We start from the raw sequence: 27,893 nt of genomic DNA, 5'->3' as shown, positions 1-27,893 counted from the left end.
CTTTGATCCTCCATCACAATCTAGTTTAGATGCCCTGTCATCACTTTGCAATGACTGTAATGACCTTCAGCTGGACACCTCCTTCTATTTTTTTTTTCTCAATTATTAGGGTCAGCCCACTGAACTCAGCAATAAATACCTTTTATCAGCCATCTTTGAACCCTTTCTTTAAAGAAGTAGGCAGAGTAACTTGTCCAGTCTAGAGATCCATCTGCTTGTCACTATTCTCCTGCTTCCCTTCTATCTGTAAACTACACTAAACACCAAGTTTCCAAGCCAGATAAACAGCACTTTGGAGGGTGGAGTGAAGCCTTTCATTTTGGAGCTAGGAAGGGAGATGAGATATTGTAAATTTCTTTCTGTTACCATTTTCTCAACATATATAATTTATAGACCCTTTACATGGTGGAGATGCAAAGTTACAACTTTCAAAGGTAAAACTGAACAATTTTATGAGGCAGACATTTTAATCAAGGGCACCACTGCTGTTCAGTCAGTTAAGAGTCTGACTCTTTATTTTGGCTCAGGTCATGATCTCAGGGTTGTGAGATTGAGCCCGCACTTTGCTCTGCATTGGGCAGGGAGCCTGCTTAAAATTCTCTCTCTCCCTCTCCCTCTGCCCCTTCCCTGCCTCTCTCCCTCTTAAAAAAAAAAAAAAAAGAGCACCCCTGCTGTTCTCTGGTCAATTGTTGGCTCCTCTCTCTGTAAGAGTCCTTTATGAAATCAGTTACTAAGAGTTTTTCATGCTGCCTTCAGATGAACTCTTATAGCTTCCTTTCTGTTAACATCTCAGAATCCAGTCTTGTCATTCCATGGCTAGTTTAACCACAACAACCTCCTCACTGCTCTCCTTATCTCTGTTCTCCATTATAATACAGTCTGCATATGGACGCCTGGCACAATCTCCTAAAATACTAAAATTTGTGATCCTATTTTCCTCCTTAAAAATATTTAGTATATGCACATAGTCTATAAGGTAAAGGCACTCTGAGAGAAACTGCAGGATGATCTCTACAACGGGAAAAAGTATCTGTCAGACTCAGTACTTTTTTTTCCCCTCACAAGTTATTTTATTTATCACTTCCCCACCTAGACTCTGAGCTACTGAGAGTTAGAAACTATATCCTTGCCTTTTTTTCAAACCAAGTCAAAGTTTTGCCTCGTGAGTGAATAAATGAAAGTTAATTTAGCCTTCTATAAATAAAGGGACATGAGGATTTCTCTATGTGAGTATAACAGAACATTAGCATGACTATATCTCTCTGGCTGCCTATACAAAGCATGAACAATCTTACTACTTATGAGAATTTCATGTAATGCATAGCAAACACTTCATCAAAGGAAAGGCATTATAATCCCTGAATGAATGTATTCTTTAAGCTTTTTAAGCCAGGGCCAGTATCATCTATTTCCTTCAGAATCCTCAGGAATAACTAGGTATTCTTCAACAAAGTGTGTGACCGACAAAAGTTGTTGACTAAGATGAAAGAGTTACAACAGTGATAGGGACTCTGTCCCTTGTTTGGTGAAATTATACCACGAGTTTTTGTGAGCATAAAGACATTAAGTTTTATGCACACTGTCAAAACTTTTAAGAATGGTATTTTAGACATTTTATAAACATAATTAGTGCCCCACCCACCCACCCATTGGCCATGGGTATTCATGGACATATCCAAGCACACAGGCATTAAGTGCTTACTGTGTGTAAACACAATGCTAGGCACTATGGGAGATACAGAGATGTGCAATTTTATAAACATATTTTAAATTTTTAAATTAACACTGGAAGCAATTTGGTTATAAAATTCTGTGCTCAGCTACCATATGATCCAGCAATTGCACTACTGGGTATTTACCCCAAAGATACAAAAGTAGGGATCTGAAAGGGTACGTGCACCCCGATGTTTATAGCAGCAATGTCCACAATAGCCAAACTGTGGAAAGAGCCAAGATGTCCACCGACAGATGAATGGATAAAGAAGATGTGGTATATATATACAATGGAATATTATGCAGCCATCAAAAGGAATGAGATCTTGCCATTTGCAACGACGTGGATGGAACTGGAGGGTATTATGTTGAGCGAAATAAGTCAAACAGAGAAAGACATGTATCATATGACCTCACTGATATGAGGAATTCTTAATCTCAGAACACAAACTGAGGGTTGCTGGAGTGGTGGGGGTGGGAGGGACGGGGTGCCTGGGTGATAGACAGTGGGGAGGGTATGTGCCCTGGTAAGCGCTGTGAATTGTGCAAGACTGTTGAATCTCAGATCTGTACCTCTGAAACAAATAATGCAATATATGTTAAGAAAAAAAAAAAGAAGAAGAAGAAGAAGAAGAAGAAGGTAGCAGGAGGGGAAGAATGAAGGGGGGGAAATCGGAGGGGTAGACGAACCATGAGAGACGATGGACTCTGAAAAACAAACTGAGGGTTCTAGAGGGGAGGGGGTGGGAGGATGGGTTAGCCTGGTGATGGGTATTGAGGAGGGCACATTCTGCATGGAGCACTGGGTGTTATGCACAAACAATGAATCATGGAACACTTCATCTAAAACTAATGATGTAATGTATGGGGATTAACATAAGAATAAAAAAATTTTAAAAAAAAATTCTGTGCTCAGGAATGATTATGAATGTTCTCATATTCCTTAAAAATGTTCTTCAGTGAGGTATCAGAAATCTGACAAACTATCAACACAATAAGAATCCTGATCATTAAATAAAAATACATATGGAAAAATGCTCTAGAAGAGTCAATAAGGTTGGAATAATGGAACAGGTTGACCTTACTTTCCTACTGAGGCTATTCTACATTAAAATCATAGGTTAGCCTCTTCATCACTGACTTAACACTGCCCTTGACAACTCTCATTACTCTCATCCTTTTAAATAGTGCTATCTCCTTCACTTTTAGGACACACTGTTCCTCTCCTGGCTCTTGTCTCCTCCCTTATCTAAGCTGTCTGTCCAATTAATCATTCAAACCAACACCTTCTGAGAGTAAAAGAGGGCATTCTCAATAGTTACATTGGGACAACAGGAGTTAGTCGATCTATCCCAGGTAAACCAGGGACACTATGGGTCACTCCATTCTTGTTCCAATTCCTCTTCCTGTGGTTCCTCCCCTCATTATAAGAAACAAGGTCTGTGGGCTTCTGACAGTCCTTTGCATCAGAACTCACCCCTTGAGGGAGACTGGCCATTCATGGGATCAACTAGCATCTAACCCAGATGGTTTTCATGTCCTACCACCTCATGTTACAAGTACCTACACACATCACTTTATTTGGACAAATATATCTCTCAAACTGCCTAGTGTGGTGACCAGAAAGAATCATGCCTAGAATATTCCCCAAATTTCTTTTTACCGTCATCTGAGCAGACATAAAGTATAAAAAGAAGGCTCTAGAAGCTGAAACCCCTACGTTCTTTTTTTGCTGGGATTGTATACAAATTTAGCTGACCCTGAGAGTTTAAAATGAACAGTAAATTTTGAAAAAGATATGAGTGAGATGAGAAAATTCTCTCTGTAGAAGGGAAAATGACTTAACAAGGTGGAAGGAATTTGATTTGATGGAGCAGTCTGGAATTTGCAAACCGTATTCTCTTGGAACACTATAATTCTCTATGACTTTAACAGATGTTTTTCTCAAAAAAATAGTTTCTGGATCAAATAAGTTTTCTATTAGCTCGCTCTCTCTGAGAGTCCCAATTCACATTAGCATATCACAAGGCTTATTAACATATCAAAAGCTCTGAGAAGCCTTGCAGTAAAGACACCATTTTTCATAGTTGTTTGTTCTTGGAACCCTTTTTATTCATTAAAACCTTAGGAACATTTTGCAGATCTCCATGGAAAATCATTTCACAATACATGCACTGGAGCCTGTGAGAGACTGTTGCCACCGTCCCAGGATGCTAATGCAGGCCAGCAGTGAAGAGAACCCATTTTAGCAAATCTAAAGACTGGGGGTGCTACATCGACCAGTGTCACAGACTGATGTAGAAGGTAATGCCTATCTAAAGGAAAAGCAAGAGAAGGAGTGCTAGCTGGGTGGTGAGGCCAAATTTGAACTTGAACAAAAAATAATCCAGGCAGTGGTAGAGAGCAAAGTGAGGGGAGAGTATAGGTGAGTTGGCAGGGCTTGTCACTCCATTCTTGTTCCAATTCCTCTTCCTGTGGTTCCTCCCCTCATTATAAGAAACAAGGTCTGTGGGCTTCTGACAGTCCTTTGCATCAGAACTCACTCCTTGAGGGAGACTGGCCATTCATGGGATCAACTAGCATCTAACCCAGATGGTTTAGCCAGAGTTGTTGGGTTTGTAGGCAGACTCCCTGGGTTCCCCTGCCACCGTTTTGTGGGTCTCAAAGTGGCATTCTCTAATTGGGTCTGAAGTCAGAGTTTGATGAATAAAGAGTAAAATGCTATTTGAAAAAGCTTGCTCTTGTGGGTGTAGACAGCTTGCACTGGAGTGTGAAAGAGACTTTCACAGGTGAATAAGGTGAATAAGCCAGCAGGTTGGTAACCATCTCTGTGAAGAAGAAATCAAGAGTACGTGAAACAGAGCAGGGGCTAGCAGATAAAGAGAGAAATCAACCAGCCAAAACACAAGGAGGAATCAGCAAAACAGTAGCTTAAGTCAGTGGACCCATATGCAGTTATACCCTTGCAGTCTTGGGGGCCTGGGAAGGGTCTGCCATAGCTTGTCACTCTGCATATTCGGTGTGTACTATCTTCCTTTATGTTGAACTGTACCTTCCCGAATCTTTTTGTAAATCACTTCAGTTGTATACATTTAGCTTTTCTATATATATAAAGTGTAAATTTTATTGTAAACAAGAAAACATATTTTCCATGAATTGTGCATTTCTGAGGAGAATCCTGTACATTGCTTGGAACAATAAATTAAAAGATGTAAAAGGTTAACTGATGTTAAGCATGCATTATAAACATGCATTTTATGTATGATAGAGCACCCCACTGACTTACTTTAAAGATAAATTCCCATCCTGTGTTTAAACAGGATTGGATCTTTTAAAGACTAATCACCAAGAGACTATCATGTATAAGACAATCATATCATCATCCAATGAAAGGAACAAATCCATGTGATGATATATGAAGACATGAAAATAATCCATCATGAAATAGAATATATTACTCCACTTACAATTCCTGGGAACTATGATTTGTAGAAACTTTGAGTATTCTGGCCAGGGAAATTTTCCACCCTCAGCCTATTCATTAGTTGCTGGCTGAAATGCAGAACTTAGTTAATTGCCTATAATGAATGGAGCCAATACTAACCTATTGGGTCAACAGAAATGGCATTGGTTTAGTAGGTTTCAAAGGCTTTAATTCTTGATTTGATAAAATTATCCTCATCTTTCTAATTTGCAAGACTGTGTACCCCATGAAGCACTGTGCATCCACTGAAACACGACATAATATATTACTAAATGTCTTCTCTATCTCCCACATTACTAGGTTCCATTCTTTTCTAATAACACTTGGTACCAAATGTTCACCTTTTCAATAAATCATTACTGCCAAGGTCTGACGTGTATGGAATAAAGCCATACCAAGTTCATTTTACTGGGCACATCACTGTGGCAGAAATGTCAACTATAATAAGCATGTGATGAAAAAGATCTTCAGGGCTCCTGTCAGGTAGTACATAACCTGACAGTAGGTTAAAATTGAACATTTACATGAAGAGGCTGGGTGACTGCGGCTGACAGCTGTCATTAACAATGTGAAGAAGAAGGAATATGCCACCTAAGATCTCCCAGCATTCACAATTTACAGGTGCTTTCACATTCCCATTTCATCCTTCTAACAAACATGGGGTTGGGCATTATTCTCCACCTATGGGTGAGAAATATGTCTCTTCTCCCCGTCCATATCGCCACTGCCCTGATTCAGACACTCATCATCTCTCAGCTGAATGACTGCCATAGCCTCCTCACTGACATCCTTGCCAACGATCATGTTCCAGCTATAAGAATTGAATAATATTAGGCTTTTCTGGGAGGACAAAAGAACCTGAAAACTCAGTTGCTTAACAATAACCAATTTTTACTTGTTCACAACTCTAGGGTGGATGTGGATCACAGTTCATTATGTTGTTTGTATGCCTAATTTATAGATCTATAATGTGGCTCTTGAGTGAAATAAATGCCTTGTGCAATTGTTTCAGTTCTTAGGAAAACTCATGATTTATCTGAAAATGAGAACTATACACAAAGCACAGATTCAAGCACATGTCAATATGTTCTACATCCTTGGGCACTCAGTAAAAGTGAGTTGTCCAACTGACTAAGTCACGGACATTACATTTGGGAAGAACGATTGTCTAATGATTCAGTGCTTTAAATTACATTAGTTATTGTAATCAATCAATCACTTATTTTTACTTTTCTGAAAAGATCGGGAGTAAAACAATAAAATTCTGTACCCATTTATCATAAATGCCCCAAATCCTCCTCAATGTTTTCTCCAAATGAAAGAATCAGGTAGTAGGGTATAAAAGATGCTGGAAATGAGAGGAGACCTTAGACACTGCAAAGATGGAGTGACTATCATCAGACACAAAGTGATTTCTGTGTATGCACATGTCAACTGGTGGTTCATGTTCCAAGGGCTGATCTGGTTCTAGCTTTCTATGTTTAATTAGGAACTCAGGCTTCTAACATAACAGTGTATTTTAGGGGGCTTAATACCCACTAACTCTTAAGCATGCAAGAGGCTTGAGAGTCCTGAGGCCTGAAAATAATTCCTATTTATTTTTTATTATATTATGTTAATCACCATACATTACATCATTAGTTTTTGATGTAGTGTCATACACAAACAATAATTCTTATTTAAAACAAACTTAAAAATCCTCCCATAGAAGAAAGAACAGAGCATAAAGTTTATCTCCTAGAACTTTATTCCTGAAAAAGTGAGGTTTTTGCTGGACATTTTGCTTGTGTATTTGCTACCACAGAAGATTTAACTTCACAAGGAAGCTCGTAATTAAAGCAACTGAGCACCCTGTGTATAAGTGTGCTTTTTCCTTTTAAACGGCTGGTAAAGTTAAGAGCATGGGATTTTGCATTCAGAATCTGAATTCAAAATCCCAAAAGCACCCACACAATAGTCGGTAACCTTGGAAAAGTTATTTAATCTTTCTGAGTTTCTGTCTCTTCAGCAAAAAAAAAAAAAAAATCAGTAATAATAATAATAAACCTTGCCTATATAGTTTTTGGAATAATTGAATGACATGATTCATATAAAATGGTTTGCACAGAGGTTGCCACATGAAAAGCACTCAACAAAAGTAAGTTATAGCCAAGATACGGAAGTAACCTAAATGTCCCTCAGTAGATGAATGGATAAAGATGGTATGGTACATATTACTCAGCCATAAAAAAAAGAATGCCATCTTGCCTTTTGCAACAACATGGATGCACCTACAGGGTATTACGCTAAGTGAAACAGGTCAGACAGAGAAATACAAATACCATATGATTTCACTTATATGTGGAATCTAAAAAGCAGAACAAATGAACAAACAAACAGAAACAAACCTGCAAATACAGAGAACAAACTGATGGTTGCCAGAGAGGGGTAAGATGAGGGGACAAGCAAAATAAGTGAAGGGGATATAGAGATACAAACTTCTAGTTATAAAATAAATAAGTCATGGGAACAAAAAGTACAGCATAGGGACTATAGTCAATATTATGGTAATAATGTCATATGGTGGCAGATGGTAACTATACTTACCATGTTGAACATAACGTAATGTATAGAATTGTTGAATCACTGTGTTGTACACCTGAAACTAATATAACATTGTATATCAACTCTGCTTCAACTTAAAAAAATAAAAGTAAGCTACAGTTCTGTAAGTAATACTGAAATCTTGCCAGCTCTCTGTACATTGTTATAGGGGAAAATTTAAATCTGACTTCAATATTATATTGGCTTATCTAAAGATTTTGGAAGTCAGAAAAATACTTTCTAAGCATTTTTTATGATAAGAATATGACTGCAAGTGATCAGTCAAATCTCAAATTCTAAGACTTTAGTAAGATTTGCTTGCTATTTTAAATATACTCTGGATTTCTTATGCACTATTCCTAAAAATAGACTACAAAAAAACTTAATAAAGCAAGTAACCATAAGATGACAAAGTATCAAATATGCTTTTAAAATTATTGCTAGATGAAAAGCCAAAAAGGCTAATATAGACTAGGAAGATTATTTTCTATAATTCTTGTTTCTCATTAAGTTCATCTTTGAACAACCTGAAATTATGGTACATATATTTAGGGAACATTAACTGCCTTCCTAAAAATGAAATCTGGACTTCTATTTCCAACCAAGATGTAGTAACTGATAACAGCCATATCCTTCCATTATAAATAATGAGAAAACTGGATAAAATATTTGAAACAAGAGTTTTTAAAAGTTGGGCAGCAAACAGGACATAACTGTTTCCCTGAGGGACAGGAAATAGACAAGATGAGCCCAGTGATTGACCACAGAACAAGAAGGGGAGGGAATTCAGGTTGATCAAGATGATCGAGCTGAGCTGATGAGACTGATATGAGAATTTGGGAAGGCTAAGGAGGCTAAAATTTTTGTGACAGAGTATCAGAAATGAATATGACAAGCAAAGAAAGAAAATGCAGAAATCTCCATAGGTCCCCCTTGAGTCTGCCTGCACACTATAGTGTATGGATAGGGTGATACTCCTTGAGTTCAAGATAGAAATACCTGGTGAATCTGTAAGCTGAACCAAGGTCTCATAAAGGACTGTTCTAGATTTGTCTTCCAATCAGCCAGAGTGAAGAGACCTCATTGAATATGTAGGATATTCACTAGAAAACCCAGAAAAGTCATATCTTAGGAATAGGGATAAACTAGTAAAAGAGTAAAGGCAAAGGGCACCTGGGTGGCTCAGTTGGTTAAGCATCTGACTCTTGACTTCGGCTCAGGTCATCTCAGGGTCATGAGATCGAGCCCCATGTTGGGCTCCCTGCTGGATGTGGATGGAGTCTGCTTAAGATTGTCTCTCTCTCCCTTTGCCCCCTGGCCCTGCTTTTACTCTCTCTCTCAAAAGAAAAAAATTAGCTAATTTTAAAAAAAAAAAAAAAGGGTATTTTAGACTCATCTAACAAAGCTTTAAAAACAAGCCTTAAAGGGGCACTTGTTTTGAGCACTGGAGGTTATATGTAAATGATGAATCACTAAATTCTCCTCCTAAAACCAATACTACACAATATGTTAACTAACTAGAATTTAAATAAAAATTTCAAACAAACAACAACAAAAAATTGATGGTCAGTGATACATTTATAAATAGGCTTAGAATGAGGAAAATTTGTCACTACTGAGTCCCAGTTCACATTCTTCTGGAAGAAATAAGACCTGGATATACCGAATTTGAAATGCATATGGGAGAAGAAGCAACAAAAGTCTGGAATTAGCTGAATGTACATTACTTTGAAAAATGAATCCAAATACAGATAACCTGAATAATGAGTATTTCTAACTTAAGGACTTGAGAAAGGGAGAGAACAACGAAGTGATTAAAAATTTAAAAAAAAAAAAAAAAAAAGGAAAGGAAAGAGGAATTACAAAGTCAAAGATGCTAACAGATCACCAGACAGTCATTCAAAGACACTTCTAATTCTGACTCAGCCACTAGATATTTAGCAAATCTTTGCTTTTTGCCTTTGTTTTGTCACTGGAGGAACTTCCAAAACTGCCCCCTATCCATATGTGAAACTTCTGTGCATCCTAAGTATCCATTAAAAATATTTTTCTCAGAAAAAGAGGTTATTCCTAATCTCCCTGGCACAGAAAATTGCCTCCTCTGTGTATGTTCTATTTTCCTCTACTGTACATGGTGCTATTAGCCTGTTTCCCTTGCTTCATTAAACTCCTTCATTGCCCAGTAACATAGGACTTATCATGTGATGAGCCAGTAGATCATAATAAATGTTTGTTGAATAAATGTATGAATTAACAACAACAAAAAAAAACAAGCCTTAAGAGGATCAAATTTAAATGCAAATTACTGAGCCATATATCAAAAGAATACTCAAAACTTTTTAAAGGAAGACAATGAAATCCATCAATAATATAATATTGACAATATCCAACACCTGATCAAAAATTATTAGATATGTAAGGGAAAAAATGTGACCCATAGACATGAAAAGAATTAGTCAATATAAACAGATCAAGAATTAACAGAGATGACAGAATTAGTTTGCAGGGACTTAAAACAGCTTTTATAAATATGTTTAAAGATTTAGATAAAAATATGAGTATACAGTGGAGAGAAAGGGATGTTACATAAATAACTAGATGAAATTTGTAGAGATGAAATATACAAAATCTGGAATAAAAAATTTACTGAATAGGATTTATAGCAGATTAGATTGTATAAGAATGAAGAACACTGGAAAGAATAAATACATAGGTAAATATAAAAGACAATTTCCCATTTTTAAATTTATTTGAAAGGAAACTGCCCTTAAAGTAAAAACAATTTTATGTTGTAGAGTTCATAACATATGTAAAAGTAAAGTATATGATTAGCCATAGCACACAAATAGTGGTAGGATATAAACATATGCTGTTACAAGATTTTTACATTATATGTGAAGTGGTATAACATTATGTGAAGGCAAAATATGATAAAGTAAATGTACATATTTAAAACCCTAAAACTTCTATTAAAAATCAGAACAAAGAAGTTTAGCTAATAAATCAACAGAGACAATGAAATTGAATGTGAAAAGTATTCACTAAATATCAAAGCAGAAATGAGGGGGAAAAGGAAAAACAATAAAAACAAATAGGAAGATAGTGGACATAGACCCAACCAATGACAATACATTAAAAGTAAATGGCCTAAACATTCTAGTTAAAAAGTGGAGGATGTCAGTTTAGATAAAAACACAAGACCTAACTATAAGAAATTCACTTTTAATATAAAGATATGGATAGTTTGAAATTTTGAAATGGCCATACATACAGTAAGCATGAGAAAGCTGAATGGGATACAGTTATCAAGTGTGCTTCAATACAAGGAATACTGACAGAAATAAAGAGGCAAACTTCATAATAAATTAGTGAATTCAACAAGAATACACAAGAATCCTAAATGTTATCCACCTAATAAAAAAGGTTCAAAATACAAAGTAAAAACTAAAAGAACTGAAAGTGGAGGTAGTCAATTTCACAAATAAGAGTTAGAGACTTTAATTCTCTTTTCTCAGGAATTCATTGAACAGTACCAGAAAAATCAATAAGAAAATGTAAAATCTGAACTCTACTATCAACCAATTTAACCTAACTGACTACAGAACATTACTCCTACCAATGGCAGAATACACATTATTTTCAGGTATATATGGAATATTCACCTGGGTAGACCATATGCCATACAATGAAACAAGTGTCACTGAATTCAAAAAAGGATTGAAATTCTACAGACCACAAAAAAAAAGAAAGAAAGAAAGAAAGAAATTTAAGCCAGAAATCAACAGCAAATTAATAATATCTGGAAAAAACTTCAAATATTTGGAAATTAAATGCTCTTAATGCTATAAATGTCTTAAATGCTCTTAAATGTCTATAGATTACAGAAGAAATCACAAAGAAAACTAGAAAATAGCTAGAGCTGAATGAGAATGAAAAATATCAAAATTTTTATGTGAAATGAAAGCAGTATTTAATTGGGAATCATAACGTTAAATATTTATATTACAAAAGAAAGGATGCACCTTTAGAATTTAGAAAACATCTAAATTAAAACCCAATTAAGTAGAAGGAAATAGTTAAAAGCAGAAGTCAATGAAACTTAAAAATGAAAAAAAAAAAAAAAATTAAACCCAAAATGGTTATTTGAATAGAAGCAATAAAACTAACAAATCTCTAGCTAAATTGATCAAGAATAAAAAAGACAAAAATTATTAATATCAGGAATGAAAGTGGATGCTTTCATTAATAATAAAGAAATAAAAAGTAATATGTCAATAATTTCAATGGCTTAGGTAAAATGGATAAATCCTCAAATGACAGAATTTGCCAAAATGCCACAAGAATAAACAGAAAAGGTGAATAGTACAATATCTATTAAAGACATGGAATTTGAAATTAAAAACCTTCCCACAAATAAAACTCTACACTCAGATGGCTTTAATGGGGAATCGCTCAAATATTTAAGGAAAAAGATATAGCAATCTTAGGCAAGTTTTTTCAGAAAATAGATAAAAAGGAAATAACTTCTCAACTCATTTGAAGAAGACAGCATTACTCTGATGCAAAAGCTAGTCAAACGTATACAAGAATATTACAAACCAAATATGAGAATATTTATTTATCTCACAAATGTTAATACAAAAATGCTTGAAAAATATTAGCAATTCAAATTCAGCAATATTTAGAGGATAAGTATCATGACCAAGTGTAATACATCTTAGGAATGTATGATTGGCTTAACATTTGGGAAATCAATCAATGTAATTTACTAAAATGACAGCCTAAAACAGAAAAATCATACAATCATCTCAATAGATTCCAAGAAAGAGCTTTACAAAATTTAATGCCCATTAATGTTAAAAATTCTCCGGTAGTAGAACTTGATGGAAATATCTTCAAAGTGATAAAAGGAATCTACAAAAAGCCTGTAAGTGACACCATAGTAATAGTGAAAGACTTAAGATTTTCCCCTAAGATGGGTAGTAAAACCTACACACTCTCAGCACTTCTATTCTATATTAAGGTAGGGTCTTAACCAGTGGAATAAATGCAGGGAAAAGAAATAAAAGACACACTGACTGGAAAAGTGAAGTAGGGTGGGTTCACAAATGACATGATACTAACAGAAAATCCTAAGAAATCACCAAAACTATTAGGATAAAAAAGTGAATATAGTCATGTTACACAAACCATGAGAGACTATGGACTCTGAGAAACAAACTGAGGGTTCTGAGGGGAGGGGGCAGGGGGATGGGTTAGCGTGGTGATGGGTATTGAAGAGGGCACGTACCGAATGGAGCACTGGGTGTTATATGCAAACAATGAATCATGGAACACTACATCAGAAACTAATAATGTAATGTATGGTGATTAACACAACGTAATAAAAAAAGAAGAAAAAAACAAAACACACAGAGAAGAAACAAAAGTGTAATTTTATTTCTATACACTACCAACAAATAATTGAAAAAGTATATTAGAAAAACAATGACATTTTAAAAAGCAAGTAGCATGGGGGCGCCTGGGTGGCTCAGTCGTTAAGCGTCTGCCTTCGGCTCAGGTCATGATCCCGGGGTCCTGGGATTGAGCCCCGCATCGGGCTCCCTGCTCCGCGGGAGGCCTGCTTCTCCCTCTCCCACTCCCCTTGTTTGTGTTCCCTCTCTCCCTGTCTCCCTCTCTGTAAAAAAAAAAAAAAAATTTAAAAAAAAAAAAAAAAAAATTGAAAAAAAACCATGAAAATTAAAAAAAAAAAAAAAAAAAAAAAGCAAGTAGCATGAAAGCATTTAAAGATAAGTTTAAATATGTGAAAACCCTGAACAATAAAATCCACAAAAAATACTATATACTACATACTATATAGACTTCTTTATCAAGATAAAATGGCTTTACCATAAGGGTAAGATAGGTAAGATCAATGAAACAGAATAGAGAGTCCAGAAATAGAACCACATGTTTGATTAACTGATATTTGCTCAGGTGATTAAATGGAGAAAAGATAGTAGTCCACAATAAATGGAGACAGAACAACGACGTATCTCTACATGAAACAAAATGAATTTTGATTCTTACACCACATGCAAAGCAATGTGCAAAAGAATAAAACCCAACCACTGTTTCACACCCTACACAGAAATGAACTCAAAATGGATTAAAGACCTGAATGTAAGACCTGAAACCATTAAACTCCTAGAAGAAAATATAGACGGTAAGCTCTGTGACATAGGTCTTGATTTTTTTTTCATTTTAAACCAAAAGCAAAAGCAACAAAAACAAAAGCCAACAAGTGGGACTACATCAAACTAAAAAGCTTCTGCACAGCAAAGGAAACCATCAACGAAATAAAAAAGCAACCTACAGAATGGGAGAAAATATTTGCAAATCTTGTATCTGATAAGGGGCTAATATTCAAAATATATAAAGAACTCATACAACTCAATAGCAAAGAACAAACAATCAAATTTAAAATGGGCAGCAGATCTGAATAAACATTTTTCCAAAGAAGACATATGAAATGGCCAATAGGTACATGAAAAGATGATCGTTATCACTCATCATCAGGAAAATGTTAATCAAAACCATGAGATATCCCCTCACACCCCTTAAAATGGTTATTTTCAAAAAGACAAATAACATGAGTGAATGAGAATGTGGAGAAAAAGAACACCTCATGCACTGTTGGTGGGAATGTAAATTGGTGCAGCCACTATGGAAAACAGTATGGAGGTTTCTCAAAAAATTAAAAATAGAACTACCAAATGATCCATCAATTACACTTCTGGGTTTTATCTGAAGAAATTGAAAAAACTAACTCAAAAAGATAATATGTACCCCTATGTTCATTGCAGCATTATTTACGATAGCCAAGATATGGAAACATCCTAAGTATCCATGAATAAATGGATAAAGAAATTATGATATATATGTGATAGAATATTATTCTGCCATAAAGAAGTATGGAATCTTGCCATTTGCAACTACATGGGACCTCGAGGGCATTATCCCAGGTGAAATAAATTAGAGAAAGAGAAATACCGTATGATCTCTCTTATATGTGGATCTTAAAACAACAACAACAACAACAATCTCACAGATATAGAAAACAAATTGGGGGTTTCCAGAGGCAAAAAGGCAGCAGGGGGCAAGGGGAGGAGGAATAGGTGAACTGAAAAAAAAGAAAAAAGAAAGAAAGAAAGAAAAAAATGATCGTCAGGAACAAAAACAATTCTCAAAACCATTAGTAATCATGTTAATGCAGATTAAAATCACAGGGAGATACTACTACACACCCAACAGAATGGCTAAAGTTTTAAAGACTAAAAGAAGACGTTGGAAAGGATACAGAACAACCCCAACTCTCATATAGCCAATGGGAACACAAAGCGGTACGACGACTTTGGAAAACAGCTTGTCAGTCTTTTACAAAGTGACATATACTTACCATATGACCAACAACCCCATGTAATCTCCATGATTATATTCTAACAATGTAATCTCTAATAAGTGTCAAATCATATCTATATCATCTGTTCCCAACTACATCCTGAGACTGAAACCGTGGGTGGCACGTAATGAGCACAGACAAAATATTAAATTCATGAATGGATTTCTTTAACTGGGTCATTCCTATTTAACACTTAGCTTATTTCCAATGTAAAGGTAAACTTTCAACCGCATGTCTGGTAATTTAGGCACATTTTAAACTTCCTGAAGCACATTCCCAAATACTCTCCAGAAAACTCGTAGGGATTTATATTCCTATCTGTAGGGTGCTACAGTGTTCATTCTGCTCTCTACCCAGTGTCAGGCATTAAAATTTACTGCACTTTTGCCAATTTAATTTGGAATTTACTTTTTTAGTCTGTATTTCATTAATTATCAGAGGTGTTGATCTTTTTCCACTAAATTTGTTTCTTCTTTGTATATTTTGGAAAAATCTTGTTTTTATAGTTTTGCTTTTAGTGCTATTCAAAATCAAATGCCTTCCATGTAATACAGCCCATATAATAATTTTTAAATTCACAGAGCCAGGACAGAACTTTGTGTCCACTTTCTGCTACATGAGAACATTTTTATTAGAGAATATTTCATTAAGAATGCTAAGCAATGTGTTTATTAGCTGCTTACAACATAGCTGCTTCACAACAAGCTGGACTTTATGTTTTTTTATGAGAAATGTACTGATATACACTTACATTCAGTGAAATTTTGAGTGGCAATTCTATGTGAGACACACTGAACTAAAGGTATTATCTCAATTTCTACTCGTGCTTTCACAATCAAAACATTGCAACAGTTTATTAGATCATTCCACATGTAATTATATTTTCTGTGGAGTAGACTGTGGCACTTGAAAAATAGTTAATCAATGGTACAATCATATATTAGAGCTATAAATTCCACCCTTTTTAAAAATGCACAAACATGCACACTCATGCACTTACACATACCACTCAAAACTCTCAAAATTAAAGGAAAAAAATCTCAAACTACGAGAAAATTTTTCCAAAAAGAAAACCCAACACTGAGTTTCAAAAATCCTTTCACAATGGAAAAAAGTAGAAAGTGGGATCTGATGGTCAACACTGGTGGAATGAGAACTGTTGGATCTCATTAGGCACACCAGTTAGGATATAGTGCATTTGAGAGCCAAGAGGAGAACCTCACACACAAAACATTATTGCCTACCAACTATGTTCAAGAAACTACATAAAATCATAAATTTTTAGAATCATATTAAAATGATGATGTATAGATGTTCTTGGGGACAAGAGTAAGAGATAAAAGAAGTAGATGGTAGGCAAGCAGAGAAAAGAGGACTGTGAAGAATTTTATCATCATTAGCGGCAACTTCATCACTGTGCCCAATTCTTACTTTTTTTTTCTCTTTTTAAAATAATGAACAGCCAGTATAAATGTAGTATAGTATTTATTCATTTGAAAACATCTCAGAAACATGGACTATTTTTAGAAGATGACAAGTAAGTCTCGTATGTGTTTGTTGCCAAGCTGAATCTGGAGCTAACAAAGGTTCCACATCCAGTGAGAAGCAGCCACTGATATATGGCTCAGTCCCTACTCTCACTGACACAGAGAAGAAAAAAAAAAAAAAAATGCAGCAAAGCTGCAGCCATTTTGTAAGAGCGGAATTTATCTAAATGTTTCACTTTTCAATCAGTTGTACTGACATTGTATAGAAACACTTTTAAGCCTTCAATAAAATGCATGTGCATTAGGGAATATTTAGCCCACATAATAGATCACATTTTTCTACCCCTATTTGGCATTACAGGTAGTCAATGGTACCCTGACATGGTGCTTACCTTCCAAGAGCTTAGATTCTAAAATAAGCAACTTCAAGGTACATAAGAACAAAAAGAAACTAAGTGCATGTCACTTGTTTAAAGATTTCCATGGAAGATTTTATCAGGTCCATCATTTATAAATCCCTAAGACAAGAATGTCTCTCTTCTGAGATCCCTGAAATCCCTCATGCTATAAATAAATGGAAAATATGGGCGACTGGGTGGCTCAGTTGGTTAAGCGACTGCCTTCGGCTCAGGTCATGATCCCGGAGTCCTGGGATCAAGTCCCACATCGGGCTCCATGCTCAGCAGGAAGTCTGCTTCTCCCTCTGACCCTCCCCCCTCTCATGCTCTCTCTCTTTCAAATAAATAAATAAAATCTTTAAAAGTTAATTATCACCATGTATATTTCTAGTAATAGGTGCCATTTAATGACCACTTTCTGTCACAATACTTTTTGAGGTTGATGTAAGTATCCATTTTTTACAGATCCAGATGAAGAAAAAGAAGATTCAGTAGGTTAAATCATGTCCCAAAGTTACTAGTTGCTGGTGAGTGAATTTCAGGCTATCTACTTTCAAAGTCCTGCCTCCCGATCACCCGATCAGATATATATATGGTCTCCTAAAATAACTTCGATAATCTACTCTATTTCTATCATTCTTGGAAAACTTTTATTTAAAACACTTAACGATCTTTTAGGGAATTTCTGGAATCCACTGAAACTCTTCAACGTTATTCTCCTCCTGGTCATCTGAGGAGGACTACAGGTTAAAAATCTTTCTCAGGAAAATAATAATTCCCTCTAAGAAGAGAGAATGTGAATTACAGATAGGTCCTGAGCTGCATGCTGTAATTTCTTTTTTTTTAAGGTTTATTTATTTTAGAGAGAGAGAGAGAGAGAAAGAGAGACTGTGCGTGTGTGAGGGGGAGGGGCAGAAGGAGAGGAAGAGAGAGTGCTAAGCAGACTCTGCGTGGATCACAGAGCCCAAGGCAGGGCCCGATCTCACAACCCTGAGATCGTGACCTGAGCTGAAACCAAGACTCTGGGGCTTAACCAACTGAGCCACCCAGGTGCACCTAGCATGCTGTAATTTCTATGCTCCTCGACATGCACAACCATAGGACTTCAGCCAAGTCTCATAAGCAATGTGCTACACACTCAGTAATCGGACTCACGATTAACAATACTGACACTCAACCACCACAGTGCTGATGTAGAGTAGGGCCACATGCCTTCGTGGTTCTAAACTAGATATAACATGTGTCCTGAGGTAATAGAGCCACCACCATTCTGATTCACACAATAGTCACTTCAAAACAAAGTTGGAAATTGTTCATTTTCTCTTTTCTGTTTTAATGCAGTTTACTAAATTTGTTTTACCATTATAACGCATGCTGAACATGCTTCTTGGGTGGGTTTTAATTGAGGAGCATGACTCTTCAGAATCAGACACGAATGCAAATTCACAACCAATCAAAGTTCTTTTTTTTTTTTTAAAGATTGTATTTATTTATTTGACTGAGACAGAGAGCAAGAAAGCACAAGCAGGGGGAGCTGCAGAGGGAGAGGGAGAAGCAGACTCCCCACTGAGCAGGGAGCCCGATGCGGGGCTTGATCCCAAGACCCTGGGATCACGACCTGAGCCAAAGGCAGATGCTTAATGGACTGAGCCACGTAGGTGCCCCTCAATCAAAGTTCTTATTAATAAAACATGCAACTTTAGCACATAGGGATCAACTAACTTCATTAACATTTGGGAAACTAAGCTAAAAAAAGTTTTCAAGTATTTTCTACACAAAAAGAGCCTTTAGTTTTATATTACTTCCTTTCTACTATGTGGCCTAAGAAATTTTCTAATATCCTTGAAAATTATATCAATAGCTTACAATGATAAACATTTGTGGTTAGGTTTTAAGTCTCTAAACATAAGTTTAGCCTGAAATTACATTGAGGAATCACAGTGAGAACTGTTTAATGAGTTAATTAGTACTCACTCTTCCAACAGAACTGCGCTCATTAATCTGGGAGATAAACAGCAGATGCTTGCTTTCTGCTCTCTAAAGTATGGTTCTTCTCCCAATCCTTACTGTCCATTTAACTATTTGATCCAACTGGGACAACTTTTTGAGTAAGAATTGGATGTATTTGCAAGTTCAGTAGAATTCAATTACCTATGATGTGTCTAAGAAAATTTAGCTGCCCTGTTTTGAAAGCTAGTAAATGAATTAGTCCCTTAGGTACTCCAGGAAATGCAGTGATTTCACCTGAAAAACATAGAAGTTTTTTTCTCAGGAGTAATTATGACTAACTAGGAACTGCTTTTAAGTTCAGGACAGCGAAACCTTGCTGATACTCATGCAATGTAAATTAAATTTAATGTAAATTAAAATTCTAGGACACATTAAATCTGGGATGCTGGCGATCCAATGTGAAATGAGGATTATCCAAGAGAAAACCTAAGATTGAAAGAGTCTGAATAAAATATATACCTGTAGATACATAAAATTTCTGTTATAATACACAAGATGCTATTCATAATACTAAACACTTCTGGTGTAATGATGGGATAGTTAGGGTGAAGGAAGATAAATTTTTCACATTAATCCTGCTGTTCTTTTTTCCCACCATGGATATGTATTACAGCAATGATAATAGCAATGATATAATAATAATAGTGATTAGTGGTTCATAATAAGTGGAAAGAGTAAAGTTGGAGGAGTGTGGAGGCAAATGTCCTTTGCTCTCAGTGTGGAATTTCTGGCTATGGAAACATAGCCAGTTGTTTTCTCTTATTAAGACATGGAAATTTAACAAGATTCTAAATCCAGAAGTATCTAATTTGATAGCCAAAGCCCTTTTTGCAACTTAGAGAACCCCCAGTACTGCAGAAAGAGCAGATTTTCTTCAAGATCTATATTAGAACTAAAAATTTTTCTAATTAAAATTATAATAAAACTGGACAATAATACAAACCTCCATTTAATCTGTAATGCACCTATGATGTGATGCTAATAGCTTTCAGTATGTATATAGCCAAACTTATAATCTGATTTCCCTAGGTCTGTGATTTGCATTCCAAGCAACAGACTTAAAAATGAAAAATTACTACTCTTGGCTTGTCATTTATATAGCTTTGAGGCATGTATGTGTAGGGGATATAAACATGCCATGAATATGCCAGCTTTTTAAAAAGACAAATAACAAAAACAAAGGAATAGAAGGCTGGGTGATAAGTAAGTATAAAATACTGATGATGAAAACATCATAAATCTAAACCTGAATTAGTGCAAGTACAACATCAGAAAATTTTCACCTGAATTCTGTAACAAAATTATACCACTTCCAGTATGAAATAAATGAATTCAGACACAAACTAGATGCTTTTTAAAAATGCTTTGAAAACAAAAGCACATAATCAATGAATTATTTATATAACTTTATAGGATGCCAGTATACAAAAAAACAAAGATGATCTCAAATCCTAAAAAACAATGATTCTACTTTAATGAGTGAAAATAAAGACCTGTTCTTGAAGAATGAATTGGATAATGATAGTAATTATAATCTCATGCTTGATCTTAGTGCTCGGGAAAAGATTCTTGAAATAGCACCAAATATATATATATATATATATATATATATATATATATATATATGATACATAACAACCCACAACTGATACTAAAACCTACCAATATGGTACTAGACAAGCCATGTCATCTCTCTGGACCTTAATTTAATTCTATTTCCTTTGAATTACATGATGTCTAATGTCCTTTTCATCTCTAAGACAATTATATTAATTATAATTATTATATCCCATATTCTAAGAATATGGTAAGTATAAAATGTTATAGAAGAATATAAGAAGAAAAAAAGTATTTCCCAGAACTATGATGAAAAGATAAAGGCTTATAACTAAGATCATCAATCTTCAATATTGACCAATCTTGTAAATAATCATTAAAAAATTATAGTGGAAAACATTCTTACAGGAAAACATGTTTTCTGCATGATTGCATAAGGTGAGGACTGGCTAATGGAGCATTATCCTAGATAACACACTTGAAGACAAAACTTTAAAATATTTAAAGCACAAAAATATATTGAACAAGTACTAAAAAATGATAGAATAATTCATTGAATTAGACATTTTCCAAATACCTATTATGTGCCTGGCACTGTGTCAGACAGTGGGGAGGACAATGACAAAATGACATGGCCTGTGCCTTCAGGGGAGTTAGATTCCAGTAGAAGTAGCAGGCAGTTAAACAAGTAACTATTTTAAAATATTATGGGTATAAGGAGAGATATTTGTTGAAAGAATGGCGAAGACCATTACCTAAAAACATCCTTTTGTGTTTCAGAGTTATTATTTATCAGCACAAAGTAGATGGAAGAAGTACAATTAAATACAAAGCTAGAAAGAGACAGTGTGTTACATAGTGGGTTTTGTTTTTTTGTTTTTGGTTTTTTTTTACAAATAAATAAAATGTTGAAATTCCAAAGAAGGACTCTCAGAAGAAAGGGCTAAGCCTGTAAGGAAAACATGAAGCCCCAAATCCCATAGCACTTCTCGAAGGTAATACTTTCTGCTTTGGATTCTGTGCTGCCAACACTTGTCTGTTTGCAAATAAACATCTCACAATTATTAGTCATGTTTGCTCAAGCTGAACATTTCTCTCCTTGAAAATTTAGCACCTGCAGAGAAAACACACACACACATGAGAATATCACTCTTCCGGGCATCTTCAGGTTTCAACTTTGGTGCAGACGAGACAAAACATCTCTAATTGCACAGCTGACTTCCTCTGGAGCCCGTCGGTGCAAGAGATAACAGCCGAGCAGTCTGGCTGCTTGGTCATAAACTGCAATACTTGCAGTATGTAAAAATTTGTGCTTCAATTTTTGCATTATGCCATATGGTCTGCACTTAATACTAACAGAAAGTGGAATCCCGCGGGCTACAGATTTTCAAGAACACGACCGGCCGCATGCTCTCATTAACAGCTGTGCTACACCAAACCTCGGGCTGAGCAGAGCCACCCCGGCTTTAACCAGGGCTGGGCCATGGGTAGGTTTAGAAGCCCATAATGATAGTGAAACTATCTGAAAATTTAAAAAGAGTATTTTCCCATTTGCTACATGAAATTCTTCATGAAGTCAAACTTGAACTGAACCTTGAAAGAAATTGGTCATAAGCTCTTCGTCTGCAAAACTGGCTTCATCAATCATGCTTTTCAGGAAAAATATGGCTCCTGTCAGCATGAGCATTGTGTTAATATATACGCATGGTTGGATGCTTATTTCCTTCCACACACTAGGTCATGGGACAGAATAGCTTTGCACTTAAGGAGCATTTTGAAACAGGCACAAAATGGGGAAATTACTACATCTCTGTATAAACAATAAAAATGATTAAGTAAGGAATAATACCAGTTAAGACTGTTAGTAGAGACAGTTGAATAAAAGAATGTTAGCTCTGAGTAGAGTTGGCAGTATGATGATATTGAAAGTTGTACTTTTCAGGAGTGTTAAAATAACATTTCTAGACGTAAGAAAATACCAAACAAAATGCCACATTTGGTTTACCTAATCCTGTATTTCTGACAATGGGAGAAAGGGCATTTTAAGGGAAAATACATAATTAGCCCCCTTGCTCCTAATTTCCCTTATATAAATTATTATGCTATCTTATTTCTAATGAGATGTTCATTTTACTATTTATCACTGCATACATTTGACAAAATACAGATCTAATCATCAGACAGACTTCAAAACTATACCACTCAGCTTGTATGACCTCCTTGGCAGTAGGAGGAAAGCAATACAAGTCAAATGCAAGTTCTTGGTTGAGGATGGGGCAAAATACCCAAGACTACACTTCCAGAAGTTGTGTGCCTCATGCAACTCAATGTCAGTATTTGGAGACTGTATGGTGACTATTTCCAGAAGCAGGAAGACAAAACACAGAGGTATAAGAAAAGAGCAGGACAAAATCTATCTTTTATCAATGCTTCAAAAATCATTTGAGTATATTAAAAAAAAAAGTGTGGGAATAAACCTTCAACTTGAACCATAGGGCTGAACACATCAGATAAAATAATGCTGAGCATGATACAAGATTTGAGGCTCATAGAAGGAGACTCACTTCATTAAAATGGAAAAAGCCTTGGCCTCTGGGGTCAGAACAAGTGTTCTGGTGACGGCTTTGCCACTGAGTAGTCTAGAATGAAACTTTTGGAGCCCCATGACTTTTTCTTTAACTGTGGTCAAATATATAGCCTCATCAATTTTTAGGACCCAGTTCTTCTTACTTAAAATAAAAAGGATAGTCAAGATGATTTTTAGTCTCAGCTATCTCTAAAATTTTATGAATCCTTCAGTTAATCCTAGTGTATGTATTTCTAAGCGCATTTTACATTTCTTTTACCTAAGAATGGTGAAAACTGAGGACATGCTGATTCTCAGTCAAGAGTCTGAGGCTCTGCAGATGACTTGTCTGGTCTGCTATACTTTGTTAGATGCACTATGATTTGTCTTACAAGAGCATAAACCCTTTCTGCCTTACAGAAAGGGAAAAGCCTTTGATTTTATCCTCTAATCCCATTCGGCTGAAACTACAGACCGAAAGTCCTGCACATATTATAAGAAGATGTGCTTAGGACACTGCTGATTGTTTTAGAAGCTTTCTATTAAGGGAAAATTTAAACAAAAATTATGAAAACATATATTCCCTTTTGGACTATATCTCAGTAGATGAAATTTATTTTCTTTCAAAGCTTTGCTATGTCACCCTTGGCAGGAAAGTCATTCAACCTCTTTGGATCTCATGAGGATGAATGCTTTGTATGAAATTTGAATTATACCTAACCTGCCCATAGGCGGGTATCTGAAATAGATGACCTCTTAAGGTGACTTTAAGCTCTATGATCTCTTTCTGTGTTGTTAAGTTGAAAACTAATTTGATATACATTCCTATAAACCTGGTCTAATAGAAGTTTAAGGCTTCCCTCAGAGAACTGTATTAGATTAATTCTCAATAGCAGATAGTGTCACTAGATATTAGAAGCAAGTATCTGTGTACATCTTCACCTACACAATAGTATCATTATTTTTTTAAATATATTATTTATTTATTTGAGAGAGAGACAGAGAGAGCATGAGCAGGGGGAAAGGCAGAAGGAGAAGGAGAGGAACAAGCAGACTCCCCGCTGAGCGCAGAGCCCAACACAGGGCTTGATCCCAGGACCCTGAGATCATGACCTGAGCCAAAGTCAGATGCTTAACTAACTGAGCCACCCAGGCGCCTCCACAATAGTATCATTATTACTTGTAGATTTCCTGAGATTGCAGAATGCCTGTCACCCATCTGCATAATCCACTTGGATCTGTGTCCTTCATACCAAAGCATATTTTTTATGCTGCAGAAAAGATCATTGACCCCCAACAGTTGGATAATATAGAAAAATAAGTCTGCTTATCTAAGAATTTCCTGAAATTGCTCTCTGATAAAACCTAAGAACTTCTTAGTCATAAAAATATCTATTTGGGGAGAGGCAAAGTCACATAGAGACTCTAATTCATCCTTAGTGCCAGTTGAAATGTACTTTAATATAGGTGATAACACCTTATAATATTAACATCCTCAAGCATATCATGCAGTGGATTGCCATGGGCTAGAAGTGGCTAGATGGCATGAACACTGAGAAAGAGGAGATTTTCTCTGGAGTTCCGGGATCACCCTGTAGGTAACACAGGTTAGATACCTGACAACAAAGGCTACTCATGGAAGTGCAAGGTAAGAGAATTAGAGGAAAACAAAATGATAGAAATAGAAGTCAATAAATGTTATTCAATATATATTTATTAATTGAGAACTTGACACCTGCCAAGCATTATTCTAGTCACTGAAGGCATAGCAATGAACAAAATAGATTTCCTCCCCTTGCAGAGCTTACATTCTAGCAGAACATCATATGGAAACCCACCCTGGAAAGGTAGACTGTACTGAAGAAGCTCAACTGCAAGTGAGAAGAATATCAAGAATTGCACAGCCCAGTGACAGGAAACAAGGGGAAAGTCTAGAACTAAGAGTCAGATGCACAGAATCAAGGAAAATGACGATATGGTAGTCTAGAGAACAGCCAGGGATCACATTAACTTTTAGCCAGTGGTCACACACTACGAGGCTAGGTTTTTACAGCTGGCCTAGTTCCTATTGCTCTGCCATTCTGATTCTTAAGAACCAAATCTCTACAAGGTGAGAAGCCAGGGCAGATTCTGACACCCAGACTATTTCAGTACCTGCAATGTTTTGGATAGGAGACAAAACTGGCTCATTAAGTACCAAATTCTGCACACAATAACAATTCTGTGTGATAATAAATTATCCTAAATACTGTGTATTTCAATTGAATATGTAACTACCTAGGAGATAAGTGAGTAATCCATGAGTATGGAAGACAGTTGCTCAGAAAGGCATTAGGTTATGCACAAAAATTAAAAGTTGAAGGTCATAAAAGTGTCATTGATCAACTAGTCATCAAATCAATACGAGTCATCAAGACTTGAAACTAAACATGAACATTAAGCCCCTACTCCTATAACCCTATACTGAGAACACATATACACATACACACACCACAAAATACACGTGCACACAGAATCTATGTATTAAGAGACGGGGTCTCTATCCTGGTGGTGTGGGAGTGGGACAGGAAGAGTTCAGACTTGTAAGTAATAAAACTGTCATCAACTAAGAAATATGAGTGCTTCCCTTTATTGCCCTCGTGCATTTAGTAATTGCATGTGTTCAACCACCTCATACAGATTTCCTCCAACTCAAGCGGCAATGATACTGAACTAATGCAAGTTTCTTATTCCAGCAAGTTATTTTTTTTAATTTTATTTTATTATGTTATGTTAATCACCATACATTACATCATTAGTTTTTGATGTAGTGTTCCATGATTCATTGTTTGCGTATAACACCCAGTGCTCCATTCAATACATGCCCTCTTTAATATCCATCACCAGGCTAACCCATCCCCCCAACCCCCTCCCCTCTAGAACCCTCAGTTTGTTTCTCAGAGTCCATAGTCTCTCATGGTTCGTTTCCCCCTCTGACTCCCCCCCTTCATTTTTCCCTTCCTAATATCTTCTCTTTTTTTTTGTTTTAATATATAATGTATTGTTTGTTTCAGAGGTACAGGTCTGTGATTCAACAGTCTTACACAATTCACAGCACTCACCATAGCACATACCCTCCCCAATGTCTATCACCCAGCCACCCCATCCCTCCCACCCCCCACCACTCCAGCAACCCTGTTTGTTTCCTCCAGCAAGTTATTTTGTCTTCACTTTTATCACTACCTTCAAGCTGCATCCCTTAGAATACCTGGAAGTCAAGGTTACTAATGATTTCCACTATACCAGAACAAAAGCTACCTAATGTTGGTTAACATCCAACCAATTCTAGATAGTTTTTGTCTGACCATTCACTAAATCAGAAGCCAGGGGTGAAGTGTAAGTCATCCTCCACTCTTCCTTGAAGTCTCTGCATGGAAGAACACCTTCCTTCATCTGATAGCCTGAACTAAATGAATCACCTTTGATTTTCATTAAACACACTGAAATTAAACTCACTAAGCCTCAATAAGTTTTTCAGATATTTCAAAAAATAACTCCTCTTAATCTAATTTCTAAAACTTGAGTGAATACATTCCCCTCTTTTCTACAGCTGGGAATCTATAGATAACCAAGCTTATAATCTACTCTAATGATAACTCAGAAATGGAGCAAAAGCCTTAAATTCATAATAGTGAACTTAGTAATGGAAGGAAACTTGATATTTCAGCTTTTCTTTAGTTTTAGACTCTGTTAATAAATAACAAATATACAATTCTCATGGCTCAATTAACTCTTAAATAAGCCTTTACACTTTGTAAATGTGAAATGGGAAGGTTTTTCCTACATCTATTTTGAGATATTTTAAAGTAGTAATATTAACTGTAAATATACTTTGCTGTTCTGTTTTCTTCAGGCTCCTAGGAAATTATAGAAAGATTCTGATAACCTAGTGCCCCCAGATTTAACGTTTATGCTATCAATATAGATTAAGGAACTCATTAGTCAACAACAATTCATTCTGCATCATGATTTGAATAAAGCAAATCACTTTCTGAGTCAGGATGGGGGCAAAGACAAATTAAGATGCTCCATATGCAGCATCTACCTTTGCAGTCTTTTTGGTTCAGAGATATGACACTGAAATTTAAGACAAGAAGGTTTATGTCTTTTTCTCATAAAACTTACTCCAAAGAGATAATCTTGTAAAGCTGCCTCAGCATTACTGAGAAACACCTCTTTTTGGCATGCATGGATACCCAACATTAAACCCTCCTTTCTATGAATTCCTTTAAGAGGTATAGCCCTAACTCCATATACATAAAGATTTAATTTACTCTTAAGTATAGGGAAAATAATGACCAAGGTGTGGGCATAGAACGAAGAAATTGCTTTCATACCATAAGCTTTCCCAGTGGGCAGAAATGATGGAAATCTACACTATGTCTTCAACCCCAATAATCCATAGGTATGTCCAGAAACGGAATCTACAGCAACAGCCCCAAGAATATCGCTTTCCCTAATGGCAATTCTTTTAGATGAGGAGGGGAAGGGCCCAAGTCCTAAGCAAATCTCTTTCCATTTGAATTGTCAATAGGTCACTGAAGCTATATGCTATGAATCAATCAGAATTACCTAGTAATACAGTGAAAAAGTTTGATTCACCTTTGTCAGCAAA

At 35.9% G+C, this 27,893-nt stretch overlaps 1 protein-coding gene across 1 annotated transcript in view; it reads right to left on the bottom strand.

Annotated features, from left to right (window-relative positions):
- Window positions 1-27,893, bottom strand: part of KCNH5 (potassium voltage-gated channel subfamily H member 5) — a 292,174-nt gene that overhangs the window by 111,110 nt on the left and 153,171 nt on the right. The window lies entirely within an intron of this gene.

Source organism: Neomonachus schauinslandi, chromosome 9 (assembly GCF_002201575.2).
Source record: "Neomonachus schauinslandi chromosome 9, ASM220157v2, whole genome shotgun sequence".
NCBI lineage: Eukaryota > Metazoa > Chordata > Mammalia > Carnivora > Phocidae > Neomonachus > Neomonachus schauinslandi.
Note: the sequence above shows the minus strand (reverse complement) of the source record. Positions and strands in the feature narration are given on the sequence as shown.